This window comes from Haliaeetus albicilla, chromosome 18 (genome assembly GCF_947461875.1).
Source record: "Haliaeetus albicilla chromosome 18, bHalAlb1.1, whole genome shotgun sequence".
Lineage (NCBI taxonomy): Eukaryota > Metazoa > Chordata > Aves > Accipitriformes > Accipitridae > Haliaeetus > Haliaeetus albicilla.
The window spans coordinates 11,433,537-11,454,573 of record NC_091500.1 but is presented as its reverse complement, the minus strand read 5'-3'; positions in this window follow the sequence as shown (position 1 = coordinate 11,454,573).

Here is a 21,037-nt window from a genome sequence, read left to right as displayed (position 1 = left end):
TGGGCACTGTTTGAAAGTATAAAGGGTCCAGAGGCGATTCCCCAGAGGCAGGATGGTTGCAGTCCTCTGAAGCCTCTGAAGCCTCTGAAGCCCTTGAAGGACTTTAACAGCTCTTTATGCCACTGACCTCAGAGCCAGCAAACAGTCTGTGGCCTTACCTGTATGGATATAGACAGAGAGTCCTGGGAAGTACCTTCAAGAGCTGTAAATGCTCTGCAGTCCTATTAGGAATAAAAGGCAGAAGAAATTAATATTTCAGGGGTCATATCACATGAAAAGAGCAGAGCATTTTCCAGCAAAGCATTTCCATTTTTACATTGACAGACTCACTCTCCTGAGTTCATAAAATAGACAAAAAATAAACAGGAACTACAAAGCAATATATTATATATGGTATATTTATGAGCCTAGAAAGGATCCTTCATTTAAGATTTTTGCCTTTTCATAGATGGATAACCGGGTGGTATTGTTTTGCTACCTTCCCTTAGCTCTTCACATCTGTCCTCTGACATGCTTTCCAACCCTTCCCTTCCCTCTCCTGACCCAGTCCCCTTGCTGTATCCCACAACACATGTGTAGGATGTGCACAAAGCTAGCCATTAATTATAAAATCTTGTCCACACACTTTTAATAGAAGTATGCCCCATTACTCTGCTGGCTACTTCTTCTTCAATACATAATCTTATTATCTTCTTCCTTCTTGTGTTGTTGAAGAAGGTAATAGGGGTCACCAATCTAAATTCCGAGCATGTAGACCTTCTGGATTATCATCTGGCAAACATTATAAACTTCTCCCTTCATGATTATTTTCTATCTGTTTTACGGTCTTAGAGTACTGCACACTAGTTCCACTGATTATAAATTACAGGATGGGGAGAGATCTGATGAAAATATTCACCTTTAAGTGGCCCAGAATTTTATGTCTGTGAGAAAACACATCTTTTTCATTGCTAACAGATGCGGCTTAGACCACAGCCAAACAACCGCACACAGCACATAGATACACACCTATGTTACACACATTGCACGTGCACATGAACACATACCCTGTATTATTACAAATTCAGCTTTCACTTTATCACCATAAAAAAACAACTGATGAACAGTCCAGAAGTTGCAACGCTTTGCTGTGCAGCTGTCTGGCATACTCATGTGGCAAAGAGCAAGTGCCATGACAGCAAAATGGGTCACAGTAATGAATGACATTTGCAGATTTCTTTTTCTTTGTGCCAGAACTCCTAAATGCACCGCTACTAGCATACTGGTACTCCTTAAGACCCACTTCAGCTGCTGGAAATGTTACTGAAAAGAATATCAACTTCTGTTTTTAACTGGAAACTAATATTCAGGTTCTATATTTTGATGCCAATTCACAGCTAAATGCTTCAATTTCCACATACGAAAAATAGAGAATAATGATACTGACCTTTGTAGAGCACTTTGAAATCCAAGGAAAAAAGAGCTACAAGAAAAGCTGGCATTATTATTATTTTTCTCTTACCATCTGTGAAGGGAAAAAGAATGAAAGTTGATATAACAGAAACAAAGAAGTAGATGTGTTTTGACAACTTCATATAGGCTAGAATTATCTGGGTGGAGGGTGGTATGTGCATGGGATACTTTGCCAATTTTCAAGAACAAAGACAACAAAATCTAAAAAACAAGAGTTTATACTTCACGCCACTGGCATGTTTAAGGTCTGAGTTGAAAGAGGGATTGTAGGCCGGTTAACATTCTACTTTTGTTTGGTAGTTTTATCCAGCTGTTGCAGACATGTAGCTAGATTTTGGCTTCTGGAGTCCTCCTACATGCATGTCAAGATTTGAGACCTGATTTTCCTGTTTTAAATTGGGCAGCCATCCTGGAAACCATAATAAGATGCAGCACTGTTGACAGACTTTCTCATGGAAAGTCGAACAAAATGCTATAGAAATTGCTGTATGCAGAGATGTGGTAATAGCTTTCAGTGACTCCCAAAAGCCCCTGGATGTTGCTTTATTCTACCTTTCTATGTTCTTTTTAGTTCACTGATACTACATTATAAGCTTGGTTTCACCTCACTAACTGTTCCCGTCGAAAGGTTAGCAATTTGTCCAACTTAGTTCTTCAGACTCCCTTTATCATAAGCAATCAGTGACAGGCATATCTAGAAGACTACATGGATCTGTCTTATATATATAGATCTCTTTTGATGGGTAAAACTGCCCTCTGAAGAAGACCTTTTTTTCTTTCTATGAGCTAGTGAGGATGCCAAAAACGCAAGCTCAGACTACAGCCTAAGTGTTTGATGGCTAAAGTTAGGAGAGAAAAATCCCACTCCCAGTTGCACATAATAATGTCAAGATCTTCACAGAAAACGTAGAGAAGCAAGGTCTTGGCCCCCCAATCTGGAAGCTCAAATCAAAGTGATGGACATACCAGAGAAGTGAGGGTATACCAGGAAGAGCAATAGTTATGGAAATAACAGTACACAATTACTCATTTTAGGAATCCATCTGGTTAGGTGTGTTGTTTCATTTAAATGATGTGTAAACGCAGTCACTTAATGGCCCTCATTTATACATTTATACATGTCATGTGAGCACTACAACACACACGGTTTTAATTTTAAAACCTAAAGCACAAGTAGCAGACCTCACCTTTGCTGGATGCTGTCGGGTGTCAAAATCGAAAAGTTCAGCTTGTGCCCCTTCCAAGGAAATATAATACATACACATCTGTGCACCCTGAGGTCTGCACACAGCTGCACAATGTTTTATGAGATGTTGCAGTGGCTTCTGCTAGACTTCCTGACGTAAAACTACAAACAATCAAACCCTCCTTCCCCCACATCCCATTCTCTCCACCAAATGCCTGAGAAAGAGATTTTTTTAAACCAACTATGTCCTTTAAACACTTTTGCTCTCAAGAGCAGAAGTTATCTCGGTTTTTACAGAAGGAGAACATGATCTTGGGTATTTCAGCTTTGAGTAGAATGAAGCCAAACTTCTTAGCTTTGGTTCAAAATAAGTTTCTCTCAGTAAAGTCTAAATCAACCTTAGAAGGCAGAAATAAGTATGCTCCACTGAGCAGAAAAGCATGAGCTGACATTTAAAATCTGCACACTGCTATCTCAGCCACCCAAGAGAGAAATGATTCTGCATTAACAGAAGAAAAATGCAACCCTGAAAATTGATACCTTTGTGTTTACACCAGGACAACTGCAACACAATACAATGCCCTGGTACTCTCTTTTCTTATATTCTAGTTTTTTCATTCAGCTTGAATCTTTTTCTAACTAGATCCAGGACAACAAAGTAAAATAGAACACAACTTTTTTTTTTTTCTTTTTGCCAAGAAAATGTAAATTTGATAAACCAAAATATTTTAAAATTGGTGTTGATTCTGGAAAATGGATTGCTTTGGTTTTTAACTCTAAAGACTTCATTTTGACATTTTCAGAACAAAAAGTTTTGATTTGAAATGATGTTTCATTTTGATAAGTGGTTTTAGTTTCACTAAAAAAAGAACAAAGGCATGAGTAAAACATTAAATTAAATTAAATATTTGTAACTTTGCAGTTCACCAAAAAACTGGAAAAGAAATCTCTCTAATCAAGTCAACACAAAGCAACTTCAAATTCCTCATTTTTTTAAAACTATCAAAAAACTGAAAAAAGATCAGGCAGTCTCTCAACTACCTTAAACCTGACCCCAGATAAAAGCAGGGTATAACTTGAGAGGACAAGCTATTTTAGCATTTATTTTCCTGTTTTCAGAAAATAAACATGAAGCTGTCAGTACAATATTTTCAACATCCGAGAGCAGGATGCATTAGAAATGAAACTAGTCACCTTCAGGACTGCTCTGAGCCCGCCTTCAGGTTGACTTGTCCACATTTTTCAAAACCATTGTAGTAATACATTGCTTATTGTACTTGTTATCATACAGGGAATCAATAAGGAACTCCTTTTATCGTAGGCATAGCTTCAGCGATTAGACATCAGATGCAGCAAACGATCAGTCTTTCAGCCATTTCACAGTTCCATAGCCTGTTAGTCTGGGATTTCCAAAAAAGCTTGGACAGAAAGTATGCAAATTGTACTGAATTCAGTGAGAACCAAGTACCTAATTCCATCTCTGAAAATTCAAGTCTTAGTGCAGTATCTACAGCAATACACTTCTAGGTGCAAATCCTTTCCTGGTGGCCCTTCTCTTGGAAAATGGCAGGAAAAAAAAGTACCGTGAATGACATTCCCTCCAGTACAACCTCACTTAGCACAGTTCCTGCGTAAAACTTGATGCACACACAAAGTCGTGGTGGCGTCCTGCTATTTGAATGTTCAACAGCCTGACTCTAAGGGATATACGATCACTCTTTTCAAGTGTTACCCTGGAAACAATTTGTCTCTTGGCAGACATTGCATACTTATACAGGAAACTAAATTTAAATCCTTAGGCATAACATCTTGGTCATGCCTGCCCTTTCGTTTGAACTCCTTTAATAAAACTCTTGCCCTCACACTTGGCTGTACTAAATCCAAGTATGATCTTTGCTTCCTCCTCATTATTAGTTCAGAGGGAACACTCTAGTAGTTGTATGCAGGGTTATCCATTACCTAAAAGGAAAACGTGCCAACTTGGAGCTCTGTTCATTGACTTACATGATGTTTACCCAAGGATTTTCATGCAACTAGCTCATAATGGCCATGTAATTTGCCTCTTCTGAGCAGCTTTACAGAACTGGTATTCATCATCAACTCAGACTTTTCAGCATACAACAGGTGAGCCAGTTCATAGGTGGCTTGGGAATAAACAACGGAACAAGGTGGAGCATTTAAAAAAAGAGAAGTAAGCAAATATAACTGGTGCAATCAATCAAAAATATGATTCTTCAATGAGTAGTTTCAGAGGGGGGGCGACGACGAATGGAAATGTTATGTACACAAGTTACCTTCATACCTGGCTGAAGGCATATAGTGCAACTGGAAATTTTGGAAAGAAATATCTGCCCACCTGCCTGCTTTCTTGGCCAGCAAAAGCAGCGCTTTCTAAACAGATGGAAGACCAAGGCAGTTCTCCACCTTTGTACACAGACACAGGCACACCCAAACAGGACAGGGAAGGGGAAATCATCCTGTTATTCCACAGTACGCGTAAGCTTGAACTCACACTGCCTATTCTAACAACCATCACTTCTCAAACATCTGCAGGGTGGCAGAGGTGGTACACAGCTCAGGAGCCCACATTGTCCTTTAGTGATGGCAAACTGCCAAAATTTGTTTCCAAATGAGCATGCTCAGCCTCTCACAGGCCTTCTGGGGGAGCTGAGACCTCCCACATTAATAAGAGGCTTTGGGGATTTTTTTTCCCCTCCTCTTGCCCTTTTTTTTTTTTTTTTCATTGATGCTGAAGCAGTCCCAGTGGACCTGGAAGCACATGTAAAGGGAGACAAAACTGGATACAAGTCTCAGAAGGATGGCATAAGGATTTAACAATACCTCTCGGACTTGACTCCACCGATGAGGTAGACGCTGGCAGGGGACTGTGAGGAATTATGCAGAGTGTTCCCTCCCTCCTCCTTCATAAAATAGCCTGTAAGGCAGAGAGTGCCTAAGACATGAGCAATGTTTTTCTTGGGAATGGATGAGTTTTAGCAGGGGGGGCAAAAACAGTTTTCAAAATTTACTTTTCACCACTGTGCAACACCTTGAAAATATTTTGGCAAAAAAGCCAGGTGTTGTGCAGTTCCAGGATTCTCTCAGAGTTCCAGTTTATTTGGCGGGTAGAATAGAAAAAGCTACCAGCATATTAGAGGAAATATGAATAGGTCTAGTCAAACTGTTTAACACTGTAACCAGGAAAAGGAGAGTGCATGTGAACTTTTCTGTGTCTCATCTAAAGCATTATAAAGCATGAGTTAAGGAAAGTTAACCTTTTTTTTTACAAATTCATCACAAATTAGGTCTCTGTTGTGTTGGGTGCTTTTCAAAGACATTCCACAAAGCAGTTGCTGTATCTCAGTATTTAATGGAGGTAAAAGGGACATACGAAGGATGAAAGAAAAAAATTCCACCTTCATTTTACATGTCAAGAGCAGGAAAATGACTTCTCACAGAAGCTCTCACAAAAAGGTTGTCATAATGTGGAACTGCACGCAGAGCTCTCAAATCCCATTCTAATGTGACAAATGCAAACATTTTCTTCTCAGAAGTATGCTTGAGCTTCTTCACGCACATAACAGCTACTACTCCACTGATGTCAAAGGAATTATTTTTGCTGACTTATATAGATTAAAATAAAAGTCAAACCTGGCCAAAAGCATACTCATAGAACCAGATTCATCAATATGCTCCTTTGGCTTTATGTTACCTTACTAATACAAGACAGCTATAAAACTATACTATAAAACTATTACTAACTAATGTAAGGCTGCTGTGTGTCACCAAAGAAGTACAGAGCAGCTGGAACATCTATGGGAAATCTATATTTCAGCATTTTACCATTTCTACCTTCTCACCTTTCTGCTTTCTCATCAAAGATCGGTACCAATTCCAGATGCAGAGAAAATACATGGAAAATAAATACTGGAAGAAAGAAAAACTAAGCATTCAACAGCAGTAACACAAACAGGTTGCAACTTCTGTTTCTTAAGTTAGTATGCAAGAAAATCTCCATTGTTGTGGTTTTTAAACTCACTACAACCAGATTTCTTTGTAGGAAGAGATAGCAATATTTAGTTCTTATTAACACCACGCCATGCTGCTCAACTCTCAAACCAAGAGCTTCTGAGAAACAATACATGAAGTCTAAAGTAAGCTGAGAACTCCTTAACTGATCATAGATACTGATATCTAAAGGTTTCAGATCCACCATCTCTTGTGTGTACCAGACCCAGGCAACTTCATTGTGCACATTTATCGTTGCTTGAAGTTCATATAGGTCTATAAAACACACCTGGGAAATAGTTTCTTACTGTCTAGGTATGGTCTAAATGATCCACAGTGGAATGGGTCAAAAATTCTTTTTAAAATGTAGAATTTAAAAAATTGCAAATTGGGAAAACATATGCAACTTTTTCACAAATTGCTTTCCCATCTTCAGAGCAACAGAAAATTTCAAATATCAATTTCAAAAATGTGGGGTGGGGGGAAATCATAAAATTCTATGTCTGATGTTGCTTTCCAATTCATGTAATACTGTAGTAAGGCTTTAGACTGAAATCTGAAGTTGGAAAAGGGCAGAAAGAATCTCTTTAAACAAACTTAAACAAGATAGAATTTCCTAGCAGCGAGAATGATTAAATATTGGAATGACTTACTCACACTGGCCTATCTGAAAGAAAAGACAGGAGATGGCTCGCAGCCTGTGTGCAAAGAGGGAAGAAGATCTGGCCGAACATTGTGGTATGTGTCTTACTGGCATGGGAATCGCCAAATCTGAAGTTCTCTGTTCATCCCTTACCTTTTGTGCCATGAACGTAGTTGCAATGTTTGCTACTCCATAATAAGATAAAGAGGTAGAACATACCTTCAGAGAATTCAAGGATTATAATAAATTAGGGGAAGTCGGTGACAAACTGAGTAGCAGAGATTCAGTCCAGAGGGAACTTGAGAAACTTGAGGACAGGGCCAACAGAAAACTCATGAAGTACAATGAAGAGAAGTGCAAAGTCCTGCACCTGGGACAGAACAACTCCGTGCATTAGCACAGTCTGGGAACTGTCTCAATAGTAGCCCTGGTGGGAAGGTAGGAACCAGATTGAATATGAGCCCACAGAGTACTCTCATCGTGAATAATGTCTGCTTGGCTGCATTAGGAGGAAAGCAGTTAAGGGATCTAGGGAGGTCGCTGTCCCCTTCCATTCAGCACTGGTGAGGCCCCATCTGTGTCCCGATTTGAGCCCCCCAGTACCTGTCTGAGGCTACAGGATGGAGTTGGGGTTTAAATGTTACATGGAAAAATTCTTAGGGGAATAGCTCCTTGGATTGGAGATACAGATATTTAATGTTTTGGGATAAACGGGAGGTCCAGATGAAACAGTTTTAGCTTGTCTCTTCTGTCCTTAATTTCAATGAAATCTAAAATAACCAGCTCTATGAAGTCAGTTCGTTTCACTGATGGTTTTGGCAGAGTTTCTCTCCCACCGTGTTGCCAGGAAACATGGCAGAGTAAAATGACTGTTGGACTGTCACAGCTTTAGGCCTTATGACTCTGAGGGACGAATGCCAAGGCAATCAGCATGCCGGGGAAGTTGCACACTTTGCAAGCTCTGCGGCATTACGTGACCCTGCAAAAGGGAAAACTCACGAGGTTAGAGGAGAAAAAAAGACATGGAAGGAAGAAGCTACAGAGCAATTAATCCCACCATTTAATCAGTACTGGACTACTACTGCCTATATTTCATTTGAGCAGATGCTACCTGAGCAGATAATCTGAAGACAGCAATACAAACAGAGAAATTAAATGATGGTAGCACAATAACCCCTCACTTCCCTAGTAGGGAATGTGATAAGGGACTCTGCAAACCATCCCATTCCACCTAACTTTGCATGCTGATTTGACTTGCCTTGCCTTATCTTGTTTTATATTGTCTTATTTTGTCTTGTCCTGTCTTGTCTTATCAAGACACTCCTGTCTGAGCTAGCTAAGAATAGTCCAATCCTAATTTTTCCACCAGATTTTCCAGCCTGTATTAAATTTACCACTCATGGATGAATAATCTGTTATCCTTCTGCAACAAATTAATTGCAGGCTGTTACAGAATGAGTGATGTGGGTACAAATTCTGTGAGTCTCTGCTATATAAAATTCAATATAGCCTTTGCTGTTGGGATAATCCTGTGCCAATATACTTGGCAAAAAGTAGAGAATGTGTGCGCACAACGTGCGTATCTTTCAGGTCAGTATTGACACTTGCATATTTATGTATTTTTCAAAAAACTTTAAAAGATATAGAAAGGATTGTTCTGAAGCATTCCTGCTACCCTGTGTACTTTATAAGCTGCCTTGGGTTCAACATATGGTGCACTTTTCTAAAGTAAATGTAAATAACTGCTTCTGATTGCTTTCAGAACTGCACCCAGCTCATCACCATAATTCTACCATAAAATACATGTCAGTTATTAAAAAATGAACCAAAAATCCACAGGCATGTGAATGTCATGTTCTGTTAACCTGGCTTTGCTGTCTGCACATATGGTGGATGAAGGAGTGGAACAGCTATGGTATAATTAAGATTCAGTCCTACAAATAACTGCATAAACTTAACAATCACTGTTTTGGGGGATCGCTATACTGAGGTCTGTACTATGACTGCAATTCATACCAGTTGCTGGGGCTGATTTATCTTTAAACTAGCTCTTTAGGTACTGCTAGGAGAGCAATTATCCCAGTACAGAACACAGTATGGGTAAATTCCATGAATCTTACCCAGCCTCCCTGTGGGTTTTGCATCCTACACTGAATCCCTTCCTACATTTCTAGCTACATTCCTAGTAGCATCCAGGCTAGTTTATTTAGAAATGGCTTGTGCCTACATGTATAATATGTAGACACAGTACAGAAAAATCCTCAGGCAGTGAGAACTATTTAATCCAATTAGTCTTTTGCAATAGTGTACCCATAAAAATGTGTTTACACATGGGTATGGACATCTCCTGGGGACAAAAGGGTTCCAGCAACTGGTATAGCTGAGGCACTGAAGAACATGACTTGTACTGGAGGGAGCTCTATTCTGAGATACTTCAGAAACTGTGGTTAGTCTCTACTTAGCATAAAGCTGTGTGTTGCGAATCTGCAGCCTTGGTTGAAGTCAGCAGGAGCTGCATGTGTGTAAGGGAAGAATTTGGCCCATTAGGACCTAATATGGCACATCAAAGGAAGATAGAGCTGGCATCTTTTGGAGAACTTTCTGATATTCACATGCAACTGCGCACTGTGGGTGGCATTGAGCTGGGTATGAATTGATTGGAGCATAGACAGGAACCAGAGCAACTGTAGCTAAGAGGAGGTCTGCAGACCACCCCCAGGATGCTGTAAGACCACCGGTTTCCTTCAGAAAAGGGAAGGAGGCTAGGGTAAATGGAGACTACAGGCATTACAGCTCTTGCAACAGAAAGCAATTTACTGTTACCAATGGGAACTGCGACTAGGGAGAGGGGCTGAGTGCAAATTTTTGTTCGTACTGGGAACTAGCTCCTGAGACCTTATTGAGAAAAAAATCAGTTGAGCAAACTTGGTAAAGTAGTGAAAACGTGCACCTCGGGCAGGATGGGGTCTCAGTTTCTAGTCTATTTAATTCAGTAGGGTTTTTGTCCAATCATTTAAAATTCATATCTTGTTGGTATGATGAAATGCACACAGTGCAGTCTGATGTTATAGTTTATTCTTGGTTTGTAATGCACAGGTGTATGTATACATGCATGCTAGGCTATCTGATATCTGATGGTGTGTATTTGTTTTGGGACTGGTTGCTCTCCTCATGGACACAGCTAACAGATTAAAGTTCCATATCTGAATCTAATAGGCTGTGTTTAAAAGCTTTTGATACACTGCTTTCTACACTCTAAGGCTGCGTTCTGGTTTCTCCTTTCCTACTGTGTGTGGGCTATTCCACGTCCCTCATTACTCCTCAGATTCATCGTGCCAGACCCCTCTCATGCTGGCAGCAGCAGCATGTGCACTTCGGTGATTTATAATACTGGGCTCCTTGGGGAAGAGTGTGTTTCACTGGCAGTAAAAGGGGTTGTTGTGCAGGTGGAAACTTGTTTAAACAAATCTGAAGTTGTGATATAATGGAGGCTGGTAGCTTAACATAAGCTCTGAGCGTCCAGAAAACCTATTTATTTTACACATCAGAAACCTGCCTGAGTTCTTCGTTTCAGAGATTTCCATTGACTGAAAGGAAAAAGAAAGTACTATTGGGGTAAATCTGAAATGAAAATCAAATGTTCTTATCTATCAGACTGTGGGTGATGTGCATGGGGAAAAAAACAAGGACTTATTGTTAGCGTGGTTAACAAATAAATTAATTGTTTTTTCACAGCTGACTAAAGTCTTTGGTTTTACTTCCAGCTTCCTGAAAACAAATTTCAGACATAAAAATGTCTCCCAAATCCTGTCATACTGCAAAATACTGAAGTTGCAAGGGGGAGAAAAAATAATGTACTGGTAGATAAATCTCAGAAGTTACTGACTAAACATTCTTCTTTGAGTAATATACTCCCTAGATAATGCTATTATCTATAAAATATAAATGTGATTTTCTATTCAGACAGTTGAATGGAAAGGTTCAGAGTGCAAGTTTGGTTCAGACAATCATCCAGAAGTCTGAATGTTTATTGAAATTATCTGAACCTATCAAATCTCCAGTTTGAACTGGCAGTCTCCTGAAAACCAGCATTTCATGTGAGATTTCTGGCACTTACCTTTCAGGTGCTGGCCAGAAACATCATTTTTGCGGTGTTACAGTGTCAGACCTTGATGGTGATTACAATTGTCAAAATAAAACCTCTCTCTCTACTTGTTCCAGGACTTCAAAAATATTTGGTTGCAGTTTGGTTCTGAAAGTGTGAAAAGGTTGAGGAGAAGGTTTTTAATTTCCTTTTTCTTTTCTTTTTTTTATATTTTTTTCCCTGATTCCTTTTGTCTCTTTTGAATTGGTTCTTCATTATCTCAGATTAAATGTCCCAGTAGTGAAACAATCCTAAATTTTTTTTAGATCCGGTAGTTCTTGTCCTCTTCAGAACATCAGACCTATAAAGCAACTGTTACAGTAGTTTATTTCTTTGTCGTCAGCTCTGTCTGTTGAAAATTAAAACATTTTCCTCATCTTGATGTGTGGCATATCTGACTGTGAAAAGCCTCACCATCTGTTTTAGGGCCTGTAGAACTTAGCAGGGAATGTGAACACCATTGTAAGAAACTTCCAGTGTTTGTTTTATTTCATTTCAGATACAAACTAACTTCATATAATCTCAATACAGAGCATTTTATATATTTTTTTTTTAAATATAAACTGCTTTATATTGAAAAACAGATTTCACATCCTATCTTCTCAGGCTCCAGGAAAAATTTGACTGAGGAACTTTTTTTTTTACAGTACACAGGCAAAAGTCTTTGCTGTAAGACAAGGCTGAGGTTTCTCTCATCTAACTTTAGCTGCTTGAAACAGATAATTAACTGAAACTAACCATGTATGTTCCCTCTGATGACTATAGACAGATCCCACTCAGCCCTAAGCCTGTCGGGAGTCAGGCAGTACGAATCCTAAAGTTTGCTCCATTTGGGTGGAGGAAAGACATAGTTGCATTGCACCTCCACAAAGCTTCCTCTGCTCTCAGTAGTGGATTCCAGCATTTGAAGCTCGGGACAGTTTAGTCTTTAATGTTGAATCTGTGCAGTCAAAAAAGTCTCTAGAAATAAGCTCAGCTAATGGATACAAGCTCGGTTAATTTACAGGCTTTTATTTATTGGTGCAGGAAAATGTTTATTAAAGTGGACCTGCTTTCTCCCTCAAACAGGAGACTGCCAAAATAACTTCTGGGACTACTTACGGTTAATTACATCTTAGAGTTGCTATCTGAGAAAGCAGAACCTTCTGGGTCTTCCTAAATGGATGAAGCCATACTTCTTTTTAAAAAAGCCGTTACAACATTATCAAATTAAAGCCTACAGAAAAGCTCCGGAGTTCATAGGTTCAGTATCTTCAAGCACACACATTGTCATCTAAAAACTTGTGTTTACTTCAAGCTTTCTTTCTAGTATGTATTTGTTTTTTCTTGGTTTATCACAGTTATCATCTGTTCTTATTTCTAACCTTACTAGAAAAATGCCTGTACCAACAAACTCAGACAGTAAGAAATCTGTGTCTCAGTTTAGGTATCTTTCCTATAGAGCCTGCAGGTTTCTTCATTAGTTAAACTGTGACAGGTAAAATTTTGCATCCTGCTAAAAAAATCTTCACTTCCATTCCCATTACTTTAATTTAATATTTTTCAAGTAATTCTCGCACAGTGTTCTGTTAACTTTCACAACTTGGCCACAAATCTGGCTGCTGACTATTCTGGCTTATGAAACCAACTGTGAAACTTAAATCTTTAAACAATTATTGAAGTCTTGGGGTTATAGTGATTCCACATCAGTTAAACTAATTACTTATAAGACATATCACCAGACTTGACTGCTAGCAAGAATTTCTGCAGTTATGTACAGTTTTTTGTGTACAGAACTGAAGACAATGACTCATCCTTTATCTCTGACTGCAAGTTTGTTTGCAATCTTCTGCAAAGCTTCTTACATTTAGTCTAACTGCTGAGGGCTGTTTTGCACTCCTGAAAATGCCAAAGTCTCATTTCTGCCTCTGGTTCACTATTGCCTTGAAGTTAAACCTCCACAATTCGGATTTGAAAGCACTGACTCCCAAAAGAAGCTGCATAAATATCTAAAAGATTAGGACTCACTTGCAAAATAAAAAGAATATAAACAGGTCATAAACAATATAACTACAATGGGTTTAAGTGTTGCTTTTAGTTTAACAATTCATCACCTACTGATTATATAGGATAAAAAAAGGACAAATAGTCTAAACATCACATGCTAGGGACTGTTTACTGACAATATTGACAGCAATGGTGACAGTCCCCAAAATCAAAAGGATATTAATGAGTTCTGTCTTACCCTCAGTGCATAGAATGCAACCGTGTAAATATGAAATAATTTGTTAAATGTTCCAAAATGTTAATATGTCTGGGAGCAGGGTATGGTGGTAGACAACACCTAGTAAGACATATAGCACAGTCCTTGGCATAGCTACAGTTTCTAGAGGTCTCACGGTCCTACTGAGATACAGTCTTCAAACAGTAGAAAATCCAACAATCCTGAATTACTGCTTCTTCCTGAAATTCCTTAGAAATCAGCAGTCTTCAAAAGTCTTCAGATTTCATGGTGTTGTGATGATTAAGGCTTTTCTCAAAATTATTTTGGAAAATTGGAATTCTGGGCAGAAACTCATTGACCTTTCATTCCTTTCCTGACCTGTTAAACCTACAATTTATGAAATACACAGGGTAAAAAGCTATTCCTTTTAGCTGTGTTATAAGTGGAAAATAATTTCCCCATATTCTGTATTTTTTTATGAAAAGAGTGCTGTCAACATCCTATCAGCATCATAATGCACTGTCTGGGGCCAAAAATTAAAAATCCATTTGTCTTTTTGTTGCAGACATGAAAATGTCTCTGCAAGTTGTATGATATAGTAGCTGGTCAATATTCTGTCAGTCCTTACTCAGGGGAACATCAATAGAAGCTTTCTAGAACTGGTAGTGGTTAAAAGTATAAGGACTTCAGGATCTGGCAATCAAGAGATTATTTCCTGAGTAAAACCTGAGTATGGGATTCAGAATTTGTTTTAAGATTGTTTAATACTGAGGCATTGGTTTAATTTTCCACACATGTAGAATTTGGCAGGAAGTAGTGAACGTGCTTTGTTTGACATCTGTTGACCTCATTTAATAATTGTTATTAATTCTTCTATTGCAACTTCATTAGAATCATATTACTTTCCCAGGGCTATATGGGTGCCCTCTGGTGGCTGGATTAACACCTCACTCTTTGCCGATAATCTCTCATCACAAAAAAAAAAAAAAATCTTTATTGCTGTATTCACATAAATAAGCTTTAATTTTACCTAATGATTCCATTCAGAGATTAGACAATTTCTGAAACAAGGATACTAAATTCAACCTGAGGGTGAAGGAAGAGTGCTTGCTGTAAGCAGCTTATTAAGGAATAATTTTTCAGATGCTTAATCAAACTGAAAGTCAAATTCAAACGTTTTGGAGATCATGCAAAATGGAAAACTAGTTTGGCTTCTGTTGAGATTGGAAATCTTGAGAACAGCCTTGTCCCTTGATATTCTTTCTGTTTTGAAGCCAAAGGGAGGGAAAAAAAAAAGAAAAAGAAAAAAAAAAGAAGAAAATAGATACAAAAATGGAACACTAGAAACACAAAGAGTTTGAAATTGGAGGAACAGTCAGTTCTCATTTTATTTAAATCAAGTTTGGTTCTAATCTCAAATGCATTTCTCTATCCATAAAAGCATTCTCTTACTGAATTCTATTAAGATATGTATTTTTCTCTTCCTGTAACATGATTGCACACAGACTCATCAGACAGTTATTTGTATTTCCAAACACCATTTAAACTGATCCAAAACACAGTATACATCCAAAGTGAACACTAAGTCAGGAAACTAAGCAGTCAGACATTTAGGAGTGTGATGTTAGTCAAAGCAGTAACATTTGTTTGTTGTTTTTTTTTTTAAAAAAAAGACAAATTAGGATAAACACATTCCTTTCTCCCCTGGGGACAAAAAGAAGTGCTGATTTCTTGACTATTCAAGAGATGGAGTTGAATTTATTTTTTTACAGAATTGCTATCTGAAAAAGAGAGGAGAGGAGAGGAGAGGAGAGGAGAGGAGAGGAGAGGAGAGGAGAGGAGAGGAGAGGAGAGGAGAGGAGAGGAGAGGAGAGGAGAGAGGAGAAACCTGATGCAACACTGAGCAATGAATAGTGAGAAAAGTGATTAGCCATCATAGAACCAGCAGCACCTTCACAACACACCTAAGACAACCAGTGTTCTTGAAACCAGGCAAAATACTTCACCTGTAACAAGAGTTTGCATAATCAAGGTGAATAAATGAGCTTTACTATACAGACTTTTAGGAAAATGAAATGCAGAACACTCCTGGCATCTCACCTTCTCTCCTCTCCTCTCCTCTCCTCTCCTCTCCTCTCCTCTCCTCTCCTCTCCTCTCCTCTTCCCTTCCCTTCCCTTCCCTTCCCTTCCCTTCCCTTCCCTTCCCTTCCCTTCCCTTCCCTTCCCTTCTCTTCTCTTCTCTTCCCTTCCCTTCCCTTCCCTTCTCTTCTCTTCTCTTCTCATGTTGTCTCAGGGTCATCAGATGAGTGAGCTTTGAAGATCTGTCTTTGTGTCTGACAAGGAAATACTCTTCTCATAACTGTAGAAAAGGAGAGAGATTTAGCTTACCTCTTCCAGCTTCAATAGCTTATGGTTATAGTGCTGATAGTTCCTGTCCAAATCCTTATTTGTCAGCTGTCAGGAGGGCTCTCATGCTATTTTTCCTATTTCAAGATAGACATTACACCATTTCCTTGTTGATGTAACGGAAATTTTACTCTTTGATGGTATGACCAAGTTGTATAGTTAAACAACTGCCAGGCAACTTTAGGAATTACTTTATAATCCTATCTCAGTGTTACACTTATTTAGACCTTCTGCATTAAATAATGGTGTTTTCTAATGCTTTTGCAGTAAAAGTCTGTCTATTTATCTTACAGTTTTAATTTGTCACTCATTGCTGCAGTGTTTGCAAGTCACCCATCCCAAACAGAAAGGTCCTCACTGGAGTTCATGAAGCCTCTGACGCTTCTCTTTTTGTAGCATTAAATCTCTGCTTGAGGTCAGATATTGGGAAGCATGGATGATGTGGGGTTTAGGAATAAGAAGGGTGCTCACATGGTTACAGCCTTCTTGGTGGAAATACTGTCTTTAAAAGGAAGACTTTGGGACTTTCTTTAAATCTCTTATTCTGGTCTTTGATAGCAGCTTTGCTCCAGACCCCTGATGTTAATTAGTGTGTGTTCATGGACTGCAGTTTAATTTTTTATGTAGCTGGAAAGTGATTAAAAATTAAAATCAAAGACTAACCCAGCTCTGGATCCGACTGATTGTCACTGGAGGATTTGTAACATTAATCTGAGGCACTCATGCTATCTCTGACCTCGGGAAGGTGACAGCTGTACACTGTGCCAGCTGGAAATTTTGCCTCACTCAATTTCAGATGAAGCCTTTAATGAGGCTACAAACATACAGATCACTGACACCTTTCCTCCTTATCCCTTCAGGTGGAAGGGATGCAATTTTCTCAGAGGCTGGAGGAGAAAGAACCTTATTTTTCAATGAATCACTCTGACTACTCTGTCTTAGAAACATGAGACAGAACCTCCAAGCAATGAGAATATTAGCTACATTTAGTGATACTGAAGTTAATGCTGTTATTATTTTCAACTGAGCTGCTGCATTTGGAGGCAATGTATGTGTTAGTAGTAGCACCAGTGGGAATGACTTTTAAGGCTGCATGTCAACATACTGTGGCCAGATTAACCAGCCTAATCAGTTTCATTCATTCATCAAAAGAAGAAGAATCAGAATGTACTCCATTGGTCTTCTGCCTTTGAGTTCTGAAAAAGATGGGGAGAATGATTCACACTCTGAGGAGTCACAGAGGAGCAGTTGGAGCCATTTCTCCTGGGTCATCGGAGAATCCAAGGCTTACTGTGGCAAAACAGGAGAGATCCAGCTCACCAAGCATGGAGAGCTTTCTTGTGGCCACAACTGTAAGGAGACACTTTTTAGAGTCACTAAAGCCATCTCCATGTTCTGGTTTGTCTGAACTGTGGCAATGTAGGAGGCATTTGTTCATACCACATTTTGGAGCTGGGTAGTTAGCACTTTCTCATTTACTTTTACTACTTTGAGTTATTATTCACCTTCAGTTTTTAAGATTTTTCTTCCTTTTTTCTGCATTCTCACCCTTTTTCTTCATATGCTTCTTTTCACCACCAGTTACTTGACAGTAAAAAAATAAATGTGTAAATGAGAGAGTTATTTTTCTTGTGCAAAGAAGAAAAAAACAGCTGGAAACATTTCATCAAAAGACAAAAACCATGTAAGGCATTTAGAAGGAAATACATTTTGTTTCTTGCAAATTTGCCCAATATTTTTGAGCAAATCTACCTAGTGTCTATTTTAATGGCTTACATATAAATATCTATTCTAATCATAATTCATAAAATAAATCTTATAATTACAATTGCTAGGAAAATAAAATGCAGTGTGTTTTACATTTCTTTCCCTTGGGAAGTTCTGGTGTTCTGGTGCACTGAACAAATCAGAAAGATTTATCTGAGACTCATATGTTCTAACATAAAAGTGATTCTCCTGGAGTTCAAAACAGAAGAAATAATCTGGAAGTACCTATACACATACCTTCACAGTGGTTTAGCCCAGATCTGTAGATAATTCAAAACAAAAAAATTCTTGCAAGACTTTCTAGAGGTGAGATTAGAAAAATTTCCAGTGTCCAGATGAATGCTTAGAATGATGGTCTTTCATTTGGTATTTTTATTCTTTTGGAGGTCCTGTTTCTTGAGTAGTACCGATGACTGGTTTCTCTTACATTTTCATTGCACTAATGGTAAGTTTAGGAAATGATAAACTCACCTTTCTGGTGCTCCAGGTGAGGAAGTGGCAGGTGAGCACATCTTCCTGCCCAAATTAATGTGGTTGAACTCTGTGTAGCTGTGCTGATCTGTAACTCTCCCATCAGTTCCACCTCTGGTTGGGACACGTCATCTTTATAGTTCTTGGTGCTTTAAATTCCAAATTAAAGAGGTATTTCTGACAAAAGTAATTGCCCCACATGGCTCCTCCAAAAAAATACACTTAGAAAGAGCTTGCAGTGTATTTTGTAACAATACTGTTTAAACAAATCATTTTTGTGTTTATAAGAATGTGGAAATTGAGAACAAAAAACCTAAATTATCCATCTTGCTATCCTAGAAAAATGTCAGGTTTTGAGTCTCACACATCATCAAATCAATGGCACTAGCTGTCTCTTGAGTTCCAGGAGTTTTACAAGCCCAGAGATATGTTATGATTTTCTGTGCAAAGAGATGGGAAAGTTAAACACAGGAAAACTTTTTAGAATAACCAGAGGATCAGTATCATCAATATTTTTCAGTGTCATGTCTCCTGCCTCTTAGAGCCATTTTTTATGGTTGAACAACAGCAGAAAGCAAACAATATTTTATTTAATGTATTTAGATCAGAGTTTCTTGCTGCCTAGGAATACAGAGTGACTTTAAAATACACATAAAATCAGGGAAAATGATTTAATGCATCTTTTACAAGGAACGTGGTAATATCTTAATTTCAACCAAAAGAGACAAGCTGAGGAGAAGTTAAATGATGTTCCTTAAAAGAAACAAACAAACAAGAAGACTTAATTCCAGTAAATCTTCCTAGACATAAAAGTTCTGTCCATATTAACAGTGGCTCTCCAAACATGAGACATTTATATGAATCCATGTTTATTTCAAGTGCTGGTATCTCACAGTCTCTCTGCCTTAGGTCTACTGGAAAACTTGACAATAGTACCTGACTATGTGATGGGCTGTTACATATTTACCCTCACAGCAAGCATCTGAGGTGGAAGACTATTGTCCCCATTCACAGAAGGAGAGCAAAAAGCACAGCAAAGTTAAGACCACTTTGATAGCTTAAGATAAATAAGTACCCTCTTAATTGCAGTTAGCCTGGCCCTGTGACTTACAATGGAAGGTTGTTCACTCTACTCTTCAGGAAGACAGGTGACGGAAAAATATAAGCAAAATCCTTTTCTTCCAGGCATTCAGAACACTGTGCTCTGAATTTATACAGATGCTTTTGAAGATATAGAGTTGCAGTCTTAATTGCCAGTCTTTATTAACCCAGGATGTGCTGGTCTCGTTTATACTAGGAGGTTAAACAATCCCAGGGAACATTGCTAAGACCTGGCACTCAAATGTCAGTACTGGTAAAAATGTTAGACTGGTTGCTGGTGAAATTTTCACTTGGACCAACCAATACTCCCTCTGTCAAACAACTCTCAACACAGTGCAGCAGTTAACTCAGGCCAAGGGCCACACTGAATGGATAGTTTGGATGGAGCTGACATGTTTTGGAAAGAAAAGGAGTTTAATATTGTGCACATTGTCAGACTGTGCCAGCTGACCTTAAGCTAGAGAACAAACTCTGAGACAGTGAGTTACAAGCAAGGGTGTGCTACTAATTCCAGTTCAGCAACACTGGTTTTACTGCTAGCCAGTAACACAGGCATCATCACTGCACCTAGGAAGCAGAGCACATGCGTGGAAGTGGATATTAGTGTACTCTGATGGGTTTTCCCAGCTAGCTTTGCATTTCTGATCTGTGGCTTCCTTATGTTTCTGTCCTCTCTGGTGGTATCTCCTTCAGTTACCAGGCATCCATTCACTTTATTCTTTTCAGAAGTACATTTGGTCAGAGAGTTCCCTGAAGAGATCATTCGTTTCTCCCCAGAATTGGTTGAAACAGAGAAAAGATTTCCATCTTCATTCCCGCTTGAAATCAGTGAGGTGACAGCCCCTTCTTGATGCTCCTCCCATCCTGAGAACAGCTTTCCCAAAGCAAATACAGAGTCACAAGTCACGTGAAATTCCCATGATTGTGGCCTGTGAAAGGTACCTTTGACATCACACTAACAGGGATATTTGTCACCCAAGTGATGTCTTGGATATTCGTCTCCTTGTCTTGGCATCAATTGTCTTTTGAGCATTTGAAGCACTCTCTATTAGAGATGTTAGGTATATCTTGTTGTCCATCATACAGTGTAGACTTCGGTAGTTGACTAAGCCTCTTAAGTTAGTAGCTAATTGTCTATAATCAGTGGAGAGAGACCAGGCTGAGAGAGTTGGGGTTGTTCAGGGTGAAAAGAAGGCTCTGGGGAGACCTTATAGCAGCCTTTCAATATATAAAGGGGGCTTATAAGAAAGATGGAGAAAGACTGTTTACCGAGGCCTGTAGTGAAAGGACAAAGGGCAATGGTTTTAAACTGAAAGAGGGCAGGTTTAGATTGGACATAAGGAAGAAATCTTTTACAATGAGGGTGGTGAGACACTGGGACAGGTTGCCTGGAGAAGTTGTAGATGTTCCGACATTGGAAATATTCAAGGTCAGGTTGGATGAGGCTTGAGCAACCTGATCTAGTGAAAGATGGCCCTGCTCATGTCAGGGGGTGGAATAAGTGATCTTTAAAGGTCCCTTTTGACCAAAACCATTCTGTGATTCTATGATTCTAAGCACCTCTGGAAAGACATTCAGCCCATCCAAAGATATGACTTGCCCTCTGGAGGCACCCGTCTTTCTTTACTGATTACAAATGTAACCTATGGTGGTTAC